The sequence below is a fragment of the Neovison vison genome, chromosome 1 (genome assembly GCF_020171115.1).
Source record: "Neovison vison isolate M4711 chromosome 1, ASM_NN_V1, whole genome shotgun sequence".
In the NCBI taxonomy this organism is placed as follows: domain Eukaryota; kingdom Metazoa; phylum Chordata; class Mammalia; order Carnivora; family Mustelidae; genus Neogale; species Neogale vison.
The window spans coordinates 236231665-236247902 of record NC_058091.1 but is presented as its reverse complement, the minus strand read 5'-3'; the positions used below and the strand labels follow the sequence as shown (position 1 = coordinate 236247902).

The 16238-nt window shown below is 43.2% G+C and overlaps 1 protein-coding gene across 8 annotated transcripts in view; it reads right to left on the bottom strand.

The window, feature by feature from the left end:
* Window positions 1-3734, bottom strand: part of NR3C1 (nuclear receptor subfamily 3 group C member 1) — a 122088-nt gene extending 118354 nt beyond the window's left edge. For 2 of the 8 annotated variants that reach the window (XM_044225273.1, XM_044225335.1), the window contains exon 1: window positions 1714-2217. The gene's annotated coding sequence lies outside the window, so the exon portion shown is untranslated. Of the gene's footprint in view, window positions 1-1043; window positions 1116-1713; window positions 2218-2549; window positions 2631-2652; window positions 2791-2947; window positions 3023-3417; window positions 3548-3713 lie in introns of those variants that run through there. The other 6 variants (XM_044225328.1, XM_044225302.1, XM_044225292.1 and 3 more) reach the window with 6 other exon arrangements.
* Window positions 3735-16238: the final 12504 nt, after the last annotated feature.

The window sequence follows — 16238 nt, the reverse complement described above, 5'->3', positions numbered from 1 at the left end:
AATGCATTGTATATAGGCCAACTAAAATTTGAATTTTAACAAGTAGAATGTGCAGTAGCTTCTCACTACAATTTCAGCTTATTTAAATACAACAAATACAGTTCTCTGGAACCTTACAACATAGTAATACCTAAATGAAGCTACATTTTTAAAATCGCTTAATACCCTCAGAATGAGATACTATTATACCTTTAAATTAAGATTTTTTTCTTTTCCAAATAACGAGGTACTAGAAACAGGAAAACCCCACAACTGTAAAATCAAGTTCATATACATCCAGGTAAAAGAAGAGCCAATAAAAATGCTCAGAATAATTTTTTCTGTATTGTAAACCTTCACCAATCTCCACTCGGAGGCTGTTCTTGAGAGTATTAGGTTGGTAGTATACGGTTTATAATCAGGATGCTCTAAGTGGTAAGAGAAAGCTTTGAAAAGCACATATTGGACATCATAGTCAAACCCTATCCAATTAAAGGAAACTTCTGCGCACGGAGACCTTCCGAGGCATAAACTTCACGGGCCCTCACAGAACGTGGACTGCGATTAAGGAAGAGAGAAGGCTGACGACCTGCTTCTACACTCTTGAGGGTAAACTGCTCATCTCCCCGCCGCTCCGCCGTGTTTATCTGATAACGATCTCCAAACACAAGCTATCAAATGGAGTCTAATGAATTTCCACGCCGCTTTGACAGCTGCCCTCAAACTCGAAACCAAAACAGTATTTCATAAGACGAAACGATCCCTCCAACGACTTTAGCCCCCAGTTTAAATGGCAAATAACTGTCACATTAATGGGCATTAATGAACCCTGCCAAGGGGTCTTAAGCGGTATTACAAGGCGGCAGTTAACCAGCTTGCGGCCCGAAACGTCAAACTAGCGCGGGACAAAAAACGCACCACAGAACTATTCTGGCGAGGGAAGGTCTTTTTCTACAAGGGGCCACTCAGGAGCGCCAGGCGCGCAACGATGCCAAGCGCCGAAGAACAAACCCTCTCCCCGGGGAGAAAAAAGTGCAAGGGTAAAAAGAGAAATGTGTCCAGACCTGTTGAGTTCTTTCTCCGACACGCCCACTTCTACCAGATAACGCCAGCCCTGGCCGAAGTCTCCAAGTTGCAGGCTGTCAGCCCCTGCGTGTGTACACTCACTCACTCTCACACAACACACACGCGCGCGCGCGCACACACACACACACACACACACTCCCTGCGCGCCTGCCAGAAAGGAGACGCGCTGGAGCCTCGACAGAAACCCTGATCGCGCTTGGGAGCACTAGGGTGGAGTGGAAATATTCGGCCCAGTAGAATTTAAACGCGGCTCGGCGTTCACCGTAAAACGGGTGTTTGGGCAGCCTCCCGGGAGGGCACAGAACAGGGTATTGGGGGGCGGGGGGGCTGCAGAAGCCCGAATTCCGCGCCAAGGAACCAGAGGACGGAAAGCCGGGGCAGCTCAAAGAGCCTCCACTCGCAGAGAGCTCAGGTTCCTCCCCCTCAGCCCGACCCGGGGACGGCCGCCGAGGGAGAGGAAGAAGCCTGCGCTGTCACCCGCGCGCTGCCCTTTCGTCACTATCACCCTGGCCCCACCAGCCCCCACCCCCATTCCCGGAGGCTAATAAAAGTTTGCAGGCTCCCGGGGCGGCCCCACGTCCCCCACCCGCACCTCTGGAGAGCGAGCGCCCCCGCGGGCCCCGGCCCCCGGCCCTCCCCACCTCTTACCTCTGGCAGGGGCGCCGATCACCCGCCACCGTCCGCAGCTCCCACCGCAGCCGAGATAAACAACTTAACGTGTGAAAACAGGAGGAGCAGAAGGGAGAGATTTTTTTTTTTTCTAAAAAAAGGAAGTAAACAGCCGCCCCCTTCGCCATGGGGGTGGGGAGGGGAGAGCCCCTATTTGAGAAAGTCTCCCATTCCCCGGCTGACAAGCCAGCCCTCCCGCTCCGCGCAGATCCCCGCGAGCCCGGGCTCTCAGGCGCGCGTCCTCCGTCCCGGCGCCCCGCCGCTTCGGCCGCTCCGGGTGCGGCGTCTCCTTCCACCCACCAGAATCCGTCCCCGACGGGCGGGCGGTGACTCGGGCTCCAGTCACAGACTCGAGCTCGCAAAATGGAGGAGGAGGAGGAGGAAGAGGAGGAGGAGGAGGGGAGGGAGAGCGGACACGCGAAAGGGCCGCCCGACCGCGCCAAGCGAGCGGGACCGATGGGGAGGAGGGGGGAGGGCGGAGGCGGCGCCACGGCTCGCACACACTCGCACACACACGCGCTCCCACTCCACCCCCGGCCGCTCCCCGCCCGAGGGGCCGCGCGGCGGCGGGGAACGGTGCAACCTGTTGGCGACGCTCGGCAACTGCAGGGGCGGCCGCAGCCCCCGCCCCCACGCCCTCCGTGGGGGCCCCGCCACCCGGGTCCCGACGGCGCCTGCACGCCCCCGGTCTCCCGGCCCCCGGCATGGCCGGGAAGTGGCTGCCGGCCGCCGCCCCCACCCCCCGCGCCGAGCGCGCGGGACTTCCAGCCCCTCCACCCCCAGGCAAAGAGAGGTGGCGGCAGTTGGGGGCCGACCTGGTCTCTCTAGGGCGGGCTTGGGAGCGAAGCCGAGTTTCTCTAGTTTGTCTTCTTGCTGCCTCCTTCCCGCCCCCGCCCAGCTCCGCGACTCCCGACCCACTCTGGAGCTTGCTCGGTCCCTCGGCGGCGACCGCCCTCAGCGCCCCTGCGGGTGACAGCGGGCTGTCCGGCGGGTGGAGGGGGCGAGGCGCGGCCCGCAGCAGCGCCGCGGGGGTGGTCCGTGTCGCCGCCCCGGAGCCGAGTTGCACGAAGTGTGTCACTTAGCGCGGGGCTACTAGGGTTGCACGGAAACGGTGCCGCAGCGTGTCCGCCGCTCTCGGGGCCGGACCGCCAGACACGCCCTCTGGGGAGGCTTATGGAGGGGAGGGCAGAAGAGGGGGTCGACGCATACGTACTCTTGGCCCTGGGGGAGTCCCTTGTCCGCAGGTCCCCCACCACCGCATCGTCTGGGCGGCCGCGTCCGCAGCCGCCGCCGTGCTCTCCCACCGGGAGAGAAGTTGCAAAGCAAACCCACCCTCCCCCGCGCTCCGAACGTCCCCCACCCTTCTCCCCGAGTCTGCGAGGCGGCGGCGGCGGCAGAAGGAGGCGCCGCCTGCCAAGTTCAACCCCCACCCTCCCTCCCTGCTAGCGCGCTCACACTTGAAGGAAGTTGTATGCCAAATGCAAAAACCTCCGGCGAGCTGAATTTCTGTGCACTTTATTATTATTATTTTTAAGGAAAGCAGGGGGTGGCAGGCCGAAAATCAAGTTGCAGGCGAAACAGTAAGTTGCTTGCAAAGTACGCCCTCCTTCCCCCGCAAACTCCTGACCTCTCCTTCCACCCCCTCCAGGGCCCGCGTCCAAGTTTCCCGTGGAGGCCCCTCACCGAATCTTGACATTTGCTGCACTCCACTCAATGGGTCGCCCACCCTTTCGTGTATGCGGGACCCTTGTCCCTCCAAAAGAAACAAAACACACGCAGCTTTAAAATGTCAGCCTTTAACTCCCTCCAGCTGTTCCCGTTACGCGCCTCCCCCTCAGTCCGAGGGAAACACGTGGCCTGTCCCCAAGGAGAGGGGCGTGGGGCCGAGGGAGTCCGCGCTGGAGACGCCCGCCCCAGCCCCCTAAACCCAGCTTGCCGCATCCAGAGGGCTTGGGCTTTGCCTGGAACGAGCCTCCTACCTTGTGCGACACTTAGTGTGATTTTTGTGACTCGGGGAAAGGTTGTGCTGTGTTGCTTTAGGGTTTGGGGCGGTAACTTTTGCGCCCCCACAGGTGACAGCGCTTGCCAGCTCATGACGGGGGCGGAGGCTGCCGCAGCTCCACCTAGTCCCTGCCGGGGCACTCGGCGGCAGCCACTCACTCCTCAGGCAGCACTCAGACGCTAGCAGCGGCCGCCTCTGCTCTGACATCTTGAAGAGGATTGGGGAAGCGCATGCCGGAAGCCACCTGCCGCCATGTTGGTAAAGGAGCGTGACGCCAGCCGGGTCTCGCGTCCACCATCTTGCTAAAGATTCTCTATCTCATGGGGAGCCGAAGTAGCCCTTCCTCAATTCGGAAGGGTGGACGCTGCTCCCCTGTGCTGTCTGATGTGAAAGGAGAGAACTGAGCATTTTAGTTACCCACATTTTGGGAGGCGAACTGCCCAGGCCGTCTCCATACGATTCTAGGGCCGCCATCTTGGCAAAGGAAGAGCTGCTCTCCGCCTTCTAAAAGGGAACCAAAAGCTTTGCTAAGTAGAACCCTCAGCCCACAGATTTTTATGAAGGGCGCTGAGCAACCCAATTGTTAACACAACCTCTTTCTGGATCCAGAAGAGATGGTTCCCCTTTTCCTTTCCCTTGGCGCTAGTCAACTAGAGGGAGACTCTTGCCGTGGGTGTGCAGAGGAGACACCGATGGTTTACTTCAAAGAGCATCACTTTGCCTGCTAGACATTTTTTCCACCTTAGAAGCCTCAATTACTAAAATCAGATATCTTGCGTGGATTGGGTCCGCAAACCACCAAGAGTTTCATGGGGGGAAAAGAATCAAGAACCAAACTTAATATAGTATGTCTGTTTCAGAAGTGCACGAAATAACTCATGTCAATATGATTATCCTTCTATGTCTGCTTAAAAGTAATACTAGGAATTATTATATGTATGAATACCCTATAAAAATGTAATTTGTATGTTTGTATAAATTGTATGTAAAGGGACAGTAACAGTTGTCTAATAGAGTGCTTCTCCCCATACCATAAACCTATTTCATAATTGAACCTCTGCTGTAGAAGAACCTCATCTCTTACCTCTTTAAATTTAGGTTGCATATTCCGTTTTTAAATAATACCTAGTTTTACAAGAGTTCCCCATTAACTTTATTGACACTCATTTTGTCGGCAAGTCCAGCAGATCTTCTTGAAAAGGAAAAGGTCTCACCTTGTTTTCAATTAATTGCTATTGAAAACACTTTCATTGGGCAGAATTCTGTTATTTTCAGTGGTTTACATCTGTTAATTTTTTAATTTGATAGAAAAAAACCTCATTCTTTACTCTGTCACATAGACTGAGATTAATCTAGTCTATTTTTCAGAGTTAGAATTGTTAGGCTTTATGGCTAACATTTATTGACCATTCTGTTAGTCTCTTTTATCATTTCCATTGAAATAATCCAAGCCTCACTGCCAGATTATTCCTCCAAAACATTAATTAAAATATGTTATATCCCTGTTCAAGTATCTACAATAATTCCCTTCCGTTGTAGAGAGATCTCAGCTTACATTCTGTTATTTAAGACCCATCATCTTTCACCTGCTCATGTCTTGAAGGCAAAGCCTTTTAGCTGATGGAATTGCACTAGTATTTAATTAAACTAAAAAGTCAGTTAAAAGGAAGGAATTATTTTTTTAAAAAAAAATCACACTTGGAAATGTGAAGTTTTAAACCTAAAACTGAACAATGCATGTCCTACTACTTTGGTGAAAGCTTTTGTGAGCCCACTGACTAGAGCTCATGTCTTCATTTGTGTACTATCTTATTACATCACAGCAGTTAAGAGCAAGACTGACTGACTGACCTCCACCACTCTGAAGACTATAACCTTGGGTAACCCAATTCTTTGCCCTAGTTTCCATCATCTGTAAGATGGGGATGATAATAGTATTAACCCAAGTTACTAGAAAGATCAAGTAAGTTCCATATATGTGAAGTGCTTAGACTAATTCCCAGGACATATTAAGTGTTTAATTACCAGCATCAATTATTATTAATATATGTAGTATTACTATTTCCCATTCTTTAATTGAAACAAAAAATTAAAAATACTTACAAATATAAATGAGTGTCAGTTTCTGAATTTGTATGACTTATACTTCTGACCTCGCCCCAATCTGTTAAAATTATCTTGCATCTACCTAATTTGAGAGTGATTGTTTGTATGGTATCTTTCCATTTAGGTTTTATAGAACAACTATTACTTTTTAAATCCTATTTCATCATTTAATTATTTAAGTTAAATAATTAGAATAGCAAACACAAATGGAACAAACATGTTTTTGGGGGGGAGAAAAACCTAAGGGACTGTTAGTAAACCTATAGTTTAAATGGTGGGAACAGAAATGTGTGGAGTACAAGAATTAATCTTGACTCCGATGTTCAGTATTCCCTAACCATCAATCGGTTATGTTTTCCAGGGAGGATGGAGAACTTGAATTAGTTGAGATAAATGAATTGAGTAGTACCATTTAAGAACAGTCCCTCCTGCTGAAGAAAGGGCACAGCATATACAACATCCATTCCCACCTCTACCATTGTTTATCATATATATTTCCTTGTACATAAGGATATTTCTTTGTGACTTAGCTTCCTATAGCCCATAATTCTTTGTCATGGCTCTATTTTCCATGGCTCACTCCTACCTCCAACACACACAGTTTAAATCTGTGATAGCAAATGTAAATTGGAATCAAATAAATGCCTACCACATTTTTACATATTAATAATTTTTTAAAAATATTTTATTTATTTATTTGAGAGAGAGACAGTGAGAGAGAACATGAGAGGCGAGAAGGTCAGAGGGAGAAGCAGACTCCCCATGGAGCTGGGAGCCCGATGCGGGACTCGATCCCAGGACTCCAGGCCTGTGACCTGAGCCGAACAACTGAGCCACCCAGGGGCCCTACATATTAATAATTTTTAATATGATGGTTCATTGCATATGCTAATTTTATAGTAAGCCAATCCAAACAGTTTACATAGAATGTCAGAACTTACTTAAAAAGATTATTTCTGCAGCTATCTTAGCTATTAGATGACTCTTTACAATAATAACTCGACCTTGGGAAACAGTACTATTCTTGTTTAACTTTGTAAGGTAAGAGGTTCAAGAGAACCCAGCTAAGCTTTAAATGTCCCAACTCTTTCTGCTTCAGTATTTGCATTTTATACCAGACATGCCTGTTATAAATAAACAATTCACACTTAGTACAGCAAGTTCTTAATCATAATGAATTCCACTTGGGTACCTCTCTTTGTAATTGGAATTAACATTTCCACATGAACTGGGAAATGCTAAATTGTTACCAGCATCCCTGGTGTTTTGCTGCTTCTCATAATGCTTTCAATGATTTCATCATATGCCACCTAAAATATCACAATTTGTGCTCATAGGCATGAAATGCTCTATGGGTGTCCTGTTAAATCTATATTCTTTATGTTGGCAGAACTTGGTTTAAGCAGTACCCGACCCAAGGATACAGTAAATATGAGCAAATAAATGCGGGAAATGTTGAAATAAGCCAAGAACCTCATGTTTTTAGAGTTTGGAGACATTAGAGCAAGTACACTGAATAATTGTAACAAATATTATGTACTTTGTTTTGCATTTGTGGCATTTGTGGCAGGCCATTATGTCATTAGCTTTCTTCCTCTTCTGATTTAATCTCCTTTTTCTGTCCCATGTTCTTTTGGTAGAGATTGTTTCAATCTGCTCCATTTCTAGGTGGAATCCGTCAGCAAATTTTTGAAAACATACATTTCCATTTTGGTGCTTACATCATATTTATTTATTAGGTCACACTGGGTTGTATTTTGTTTCTAAGGTAAGTCAGAAATAGTGGGGTTTAAAAAAATCAAACATCCTTGATATAAGGATCCCTTCACAAGATATAAATATACTTGATATCAGACTCTGGAGTGTTATAAAGGACATTTGTTACATTTTTTAAAAATGTGTTTTTAGTATTAGTTAAATTTTCTCTAGCCTCCTGTTTACTTTTCAGTATAAGCCCTAGTTTTGAAATCCTGTTGTGCCGTTTAACTGAATGAGCTGGGGCCTGTCGTTTACTCCTTCATAGCTTATTTTCTGTCCGTAAAGGAAGAATCATGATATCTATCCCACCTATCATCTCACCAGGAAGGCTGTAAGACTCAAATGGGATGATGCATGCCAAAGAAGTTGAGAAAACAGGGAGGACTCAGAATTTTTGCATCATCAGTTCATAGCAACAAAAGTGATTACTAATTTTATCGAAAAGTGTTATGATCTCTCTTTGCCCATTCCCCGGATAATCTGTGCAATGAGCAGCTTTAAATTTTAAGTAAAGGAGTGACAACTCAGTAGACAGTTGGAGCCAGCTGTATCAGTTTGCCAGAGAAATTTTCAGGAGTTTTGTTCCTCACTTGTTAATCACAGCCAATACTAAAAACTAAACTATTTACAGACTTCCAATTAAATAAAACATTCTAAAAACAAAGGTAATAATTGCTCAAAATGTCACTTCATAATTATTTTGCTACATTTTATTAGTATCTAGGATTTCAAGTTATCCCCATCTGTTCTTTATAATGCATGTACTATATAGCGATATGATACAGTCTATCTCTTCCAACTCTGCATTCAGAAATGTTATTTTGGTAGTTTGACATCCACTGGTGGAGTACATACAGAAATTGGAAAACAAATCAGAGCCTGATTTGTTGATTGTCTAAACTTAAGAAAATGATAGAAGAAATTTTAGTAACAAAGGTTAAATTTAAAGCTGTGTTAGTTTATGAATAATGCAAAAATTCGAGGAAATATTTTTCTCTTTGTTGAAAAATATTACCTGATCAGCAAAGAAGTTGTTCACATCATTGACAATCAAATGTCGTCCTAATACACATCTTTGTTGTTTCACTTTCATCTTGTTTGTTAATGTAAAAAACATTAGCCAACATTCATGTTTGAACTTCAGTGGCATGAATGGCTTCTTTGCTGAACTGGATTTTTTTCCCCCTGAACTGAATTTTATTTTTTTTCTGAACTGTATTTTTTTAAAAAGATTTTATTTATTTATTTGAGAGAGAGAGAGAGAGAGAGAGCGCATGAGAAGGGGGAGGGTCAGAGGGAGAAGCAGACTTCCCGCCAAGCAGGGAGCCTGATGTGGGACTCGATCCCAGGATTCCAGGATCAGACCTGAGCCAAAGGCAGTCGCTCAACCAACTGAGCCACCCAGGCACCCCTCTGAACTGTATTTTAATAAAATACTCATAGTCTTGCTTTTGCCAAATATGGTTGAATTCCAACTGTATGTTGACAATGGCTTTAAGTTTGCTGAAACCATTCTGTGAAAATCAGTTGGCTGTACAGAATGTACTATAGTGTTCTTTTTTTGTTTGTTTGTTTGTTTGCAAATTTTATGCTACACATCTTTTATATCAGCAAAATGTGTAATAGACACATGGATACTCCCTCCCCTCCTTCCCTGGACAGCAGTGGTAGAACATTTATCAAGATGGTAATGGACATATCTTAATTTGCAATTTGAAAAGATTGTTCCACCTGTAATGTGGAGCCTGAGTGGTAGGAGCTAAGAGAGGAAGACGCTAAGAGAGGAAGAAGGGAGAGCAGTGAGGAGGCAGGAACATAGGTCCAGGGAAAGATGGTGATTTATACTGAGTGGTGGTGAGAAGCTATGATTGGACAGGGGGAGCATTTTGAGGGCCAAAGGAAAGCAAACCAGTCATTCAGTGGCTCTATGGAAGAAAGGAAACTATCTATGCTAAAAGAAGGCCATCTGGTAAATACCAAAAAGGCTCAGTGATTGAATGAAGCAAGGGGATAGGAGGCTGGACCTGAGAAAAGGAGTCAGGAGCCACATGAAGAGGGAGGAAAGGAAAGAGAGGCAGTTCTAGAGTTTAAGTAAACATCTCTGAAGCACATAGAGAAAGTTAGGCTTGATTGACTTACAGTGGGAGTGGGGAGGGGAAACCCCAAATACCAGTAATGTCTCCTAACTGGAACTCACTCAGAAGTTTTCTTACTCATGTAGAAATTATACAAATTATACAAAGATTTTTGCCAACATAGAGGGATTAGTTTTTCATCTCAAAGCCTTGATCCTATCCCGTGTGTGGTAGATTTTTTTTTTTTTTTGCATTTGTCCATTTTAATTACAAACCTCTCACTCAGTTACCCTGTGCTACATAGACAGTGCTGCCTCTTTTATGCTTCTCATGACCTGGTTCCCAGTTTTTCTTTGCTATGTCATCAATAAGGACACTACCAGAAGCAATCCTACTATATTGCCTTCTAGGCAACAGTAAGTTTCTGGCTACCACAGTTCCTCCTGCTTCCTCCTATACTCCCCATTACAGGTTGTATGTTTTGATTTTACATCATCTTACATATTGCTTTGGTTTTACATCATATCACATATGTTATTTATATTTCTAATATTTTATAAGAGAGGTTATTATAGGGGCACCTGGGTGGCTCAGTTGGTTAAGCATCTGCCTTCAGGTCAGGTCATGATCCCAGGTCCTGGAATCAAGCCCTGAGTCAGGCTCCCTGCTCTGCGCGGGGCCTGCTTTTCCTTCTCTCTCTGCCTGCAGCTCTCCTCTGCCAAATAATAAATAAAATCTTTAAAAGGAGAGAAAGAGGGGGGTGCTTGGGTGGCTCAGCAGGTTAAGCCTCTGCCTCTGGCTCAGGTCATGATCTCAGGGTCCTGGGATCAAGCCCCACATTGGGCTCTCTGCTCGGCAGGAAGCCTGCTTCCCCCCTCTCTCTGCCTGCTTCTGCCTACTTGTGATCTCTCTCTCTGTCAAATAAATAAATAAAATATTTTTAAAAAGAGAGAGAGAGGGAGGTTATTATATTTTATGGAATTTTTAAAATAGTAAATATTTTGCAAAAGAAGGAAACATCTGCCCCCATTCATCAACCATATTGGCCGGAAAAAGGAAAAATTCCCAACCAAACAGCTACCAATGACTGCTACTTTGATGGTTTGGTTTGGATATAGCCATTCGGTTTACTTTGGGTCTTCTGATATTAGTTGCTTTATTGATGGTTTCAATTAATCATGAAATCATTATTAATAGAAGGTGCTTTATGAACTAATTTTCTCTCCCACTCATTCATTTTTTCAGCAAAATACAATTCCTTCAACAAAATAGCAACTACTATAGGTTAGGCCCCAGTGTAAGGCAGTAAGGATATAAAAATGATTAAGATACAATACTTACCTTGGAGGAAATGGAGACAGATACAGTAACAAGTCACTATCAAACAATGCAGATTCATGTGAACAATGGAGAACTGTGTGACAGATGCATTAGGGTACTGTATTTGCATCAAGAAGTCATCTGGATGTCAAGGGTGGCAAGGTAGGTGTGGGTATGGAGATGGTAATATAATCAGGGAGTGCTTTTAGGAAGCGAGCATGACTGATTTGAATTTGAAGGTTCTCCTTCAGGTAATTTGATTATTTCTGACAGACACAGTATTTATAAAGAAAGCTTGTCTTTCTTTATATTCTAGCAGGATGGGGTTTTGGTGCATTTAAAAGAAACCCAACTGTTATTTACCCTAAAGATACAAATGTAGTGATCCAAAGGGGCACGTGCACCCAGATGTTTATAGCAGCTACGTCCACAATAGCCAAACTATGGAAAGAATCTAGATGTCCGTCAACAGATGAATGGGTAAAGAAGATTTGGTGTATATATATACAATGGAATACTATGCAGCCCTCCAAAGAAATGAAATCTTGCCATTTGTAATGACGTGGATGGAACTAGAGGGTATTATGCTGAGCGAAATAAGTCAATCAGAGAAAGACAATTATCATATGATCTCCCTGATATGAGGAATTTGAGAGGCAAGGTGGGAGATTTAGGGGGTAGGGAAGGGAAAAATGAAACAAGATGGAATCAGGAGGGAGACAAACCATAAAAGACTCTTAATTTCACAAAATAAACTGAGGGGTGCTGGGGGGAGAGGGGTTTGGAGAGAGTGGCTGGGTAATGGACATTGGGGGAGGTATGCGATATGGTTAGTGCTGTGAAATGTGTAAGCCTGATGGTTCACAGACCTGTACCCCTGGGGCAAATAATACATTATATGTTAATAAAAACAATTAACTAAAAAAAAGAAACCCAACTGTTAATGCAAAAAGAAAGTTTATTAGTTTATTTAAAGTCCAGAGGATGTTAGTTTCAGGCATGGCTGCATCCAGGGGCTCAGTGGTGTTAAAAGTATTTGGACTATCTGTTAGCTTTACTTTCCTCTGTTTTGGCTTTTCTCCAGAAAAGGCTATCTCCACCTCATGGCCTACAGCACCTGGGATTAAAATATCCTATCAGCTTAGTAATGCCAATGGAAAGAATTCTCTTCTACTGATTTTAGTCCATGTCCCTGGCAGGAGCTTCATTGGTGTAGTTAAGGCACATCCTCATGCCTGAACCAATGGCAATGACCAAAGGATGTAAAGGGAAATATAGCCTGATTGGCAAAGCCTAGGTTCAGTTCTCATCGCTGACATCTAAGACTGGGGTAAAATGAAAGAGAGAGATAGAGACTGCTCACTACTTTAGCTGTTTACCAAAATATTACCAGTGATTTTACATTTTAAGGGAATTACTCATGACCTAAAATGTTTGTCAGCAATGGAAATAACCCTGAAAATTAGGCATAGCTGTTAGAGGTCTTACTGATTTCCCTTCCTGACTTCAGTAGAAAAAGAATGTGGATTTGTACTTTAAATTTTTAAATAATACACACATGGATTGACTATTGCTTTGCAGAAATAGTACCTCTACTTAATTGGGCCTTTCCAGATGAAACAGAGATGTTTACAACTTTTAAGCTAGTTTCATAGTCTTTCACAGAAGGAATTTGTCTTACTTGACTATGATTCTAACAAATATGATGGGATAGAGAGAGATGGCTGCTGTGAGCCTCTGCCTGCTTTTTTTGCTCCTTCTGTCTTGACAAGCTGAATGTCACGCAAATGTCTCCAGCCTGGGCACCGGGCAGGCAGGAAGCCAGAACCAGTAATAGAAGCAGGAGGCACTCTGTGAATACTTGCTGATTAATTTTAGCTCCATAGGCCTGATGGGTTTTCCATCCCTATAATTACCATCAGCAAATAGTTGTTGAATGATGTCCAGCATATTTTTATTCCTCTTTCCTAGGTCCTGATTTTCATTTTCTATTTTACCTCTCTGTGATTTCATCCCATGTGTTTCTGTTCATCACACCAACAGAGCCTCCTTGATCAGTCTCTATTTGCTTAATTGTATTCCGTCTATGAGATATCTTTACCTATCTGTCTAAATTTATTTTTATTATAAGTAGTCAAAGTCCTCTCTGACAGTAGTGAGGCGATAAACTATGAAAAAAAATGGGTCACTAAATGGATATTCTGGTATACATTTCACATGTGTCTTATAAGTCAGGTTTTTATATTAGAAATAATGCCTGATAAGGCTCTATGTCCTGATTAGGTCACTCAATACAGCAGAATGAGAGTAGTGAGGACTGAGGGAAAGATACTACAGAAGAAAGACTGGGTTTCCAAGAATGGTTATCTGTGTGTAGATAGCATTAGAATGAAACGTATTTTTATTTTTAATTTCTTAAAATTAAAAATTTTTTTTAAAGATTTCATTCATTTATTTGACAGAGAGAGAGATCAGAAGCAGGCAGAGAGGCAGGCAGAAAGAAAGGGGGAAGCAGGCTCCCTGGGCTTAATCCCAGGACCCTGAGATCATGACCTGAGCTGAAGGCAGAAGTTCAATCCACTGAGCCACCCAGGTGCCCCTGAAATGTATTTTTAGATAATACTTCTGTCTTACAAAAACCTTTAAAATAGTACATGCTAAAAAATCCATACTTATTTTAAAAATCCAAGCATAAAAAAGACAGAAATGCATAAAGTAGAAAGTGAAAACTCTCTCCCCCCACAATCCCATTTTGCAGATATAACTATTTTTAAGAGTTGGTGTGCATTCTTACAGAAACTTTTTGTCTATGCATGTATAAACATGCATAATATTTTTAAAGATTTTATTTTTTTAAGTCATCTCTACTCCCAACATGGGGCTTCAACTCACCATCCTAAGATTGAGAGTCACATGTTCCACTGACTGAGCCAGCCAGGTGTCCTACACACACTTAAATTTTTTAAGTGGGATTTTACTATGCATATTTCATTTTTATTTATCAAGTGTTCTTGGACATCTTTCCCTGTCAATATATTCAGATAATAGTAGCAGTTTTCCATTGTTCAGCTATATTACAATAAATTTAACCTTTCCCTTGGTTATGAAATATTTGTTTCTAATTTTTCAGTATTGGAAGTCATGCTACAATGAGAATCCTTATATCTGTATCTTTGCACCATTCTGAAAGTATTTCTGTAGTATAGAATTAGAATTCTTCAGGCAAATGTAATTCCTAACAATCATTAAGCACCTAAATGTGCCACATTTATGGGCTTTTTGAAGATATGCTTGCCCATTACCAGTTTATTTTCTACTTTCGTCTTCCTTTAGGCATTCTAGAAAAATTCAATTAGCCCAAGAGTCATGGGTGGCTGTGCAGAAGAGGCTTCTTCCTAAAGCTCCCTCATGTTTTGCTTATGGACCCAGTTTTGCTGAATACATGTTACTTGTATTTTAAATTCAAGAGGATCAGTTTACATATGAACTGGGAAGAGTCACCATCAAGGGATCATTTAGGGATACTACAATGATTGGGGGATCCACCTCCATTCTTTGTGGCCATCTGTGTCCTCTACCATGACCAGATGGTGGATTGGTGGATAGATATTTTTTTCTTCCTTTCTTTTTTTTTTTTGGTCTGCCGCGAGTCCACTCTGGACATGTGGTACCAGAACTTCAATTTTCCTTTGGAAAACTATCCTTTTCCCAACTTCAGTCCATGTATTTGTGGTGGGATTAACCTCATCCCAAACTCTATGGATGGGTCAGGTCTGTCCTATTAGAGATGGGCACACAACAGGCACAAATGAGCTTTTATTTTAGGCCTCCTGGGACCATTCAGAAAATTGCCCTATTCAAGCTGATAAAATGCAAGCTTGGAGGAGCTGTATTCTATGACTTATAACCCCCAGTGCTATGAAGCTGATTAAAAAATAAGAAAAACAGGGGCACCTGGGTGACTCAGTTAAGCATCTGACTCTTGATCTCAGCTCAGGTTCTGATCTCAGGGTGGAGAGTTCAAGCCCTGCATTGGGCTCCAGGCTGGATGTGAAGCCTACTTAAAAAATAAATAAGAAAAAAAAAAAAACAAAGAGAGCTGAAGATAAACAGATTCCCAATTATGTAATTTGAATGTCTAGATCCTGAGACTAGGGCTACCCCTAGACTTCATTATTACAGACTCTGATAAGCTCCTCCTCCGCCTTCATCTCATTTCTTTTCTCTTCTCCTTCTTCCCCATCCCCCACCTTCTTGACCTCAGCCAGCTAGAGCTAGCTCTGTAACATCTGATCCTGACAAAAAAGTCAGGACCTAAAACATGGGTGCTGCTGCTTCTGGAAGTGAGACACAGGCTAATGTTACTAGGCATCTAGGGTGGCCCTAAAAGACAAGAGAAACCAGAGAGAGAAGCCAGTGGATGCCTAAAAATAAACTTTACCTGCTTCAAGAGTTTGGCTGGAGTTTCCTTTTAATGATTAACCAGGTGAGCGGGTCAAACTGTTTCTTTAAAATACAGGTACGCAAATGAGAATAGCCACCTCAGTTCATTCTGCCTCAAATTTCCATTTTTAATTAGTACATATTACTCTCCTTTCCGTATCAATCCAGCCTTATATTTTATTGTTTTGTTTATTGTAGACTTGATAACATATTACCCTAAATACAGTATCTGTAACTATGGTCTAGTGAAGTACGTACTAAAATATTTTAATATCTTATTATTTGTTTTTCAAACCCAAAGCAGATAGTGAAGAAAAACTCTGCTAATTAAAAAATCAATCCCTTAGGTGAATTAAATCGGCAATTCTTACACCAATATTGCTAATGTTTTACATACATAAGCTTTATACTCCTCTTTCATCCCTTGGTGGTGGTGGATAGGGATATCATTAGCTGGATTCAGTAAACATTTATTTAGCTATTAATAGCTCCAGCTCCATGTGAAATAGACCTGAGACTGACTACCTTTTAGTAGACTTGTGTCTTCAGGCAAGTTACTTAACCTCTCTGAATCTTAATTTCTTTATCTGAAAAATAAAGATAACCATAGTATTTGCTTTGTAACAATCACATATAGATTAAATAAGTTATTCTAAATAAACTATAACCTCTGATATTTCATAAGTGCTATTATGTTACATGATTATTGTTACTAAACCCTTTGCTAGGGACTAGCAAGGAAAATAAACCAACAAATTACAGTCTTTGCAGAAAGTCAGAGGGACCGTAGGTACACCCCA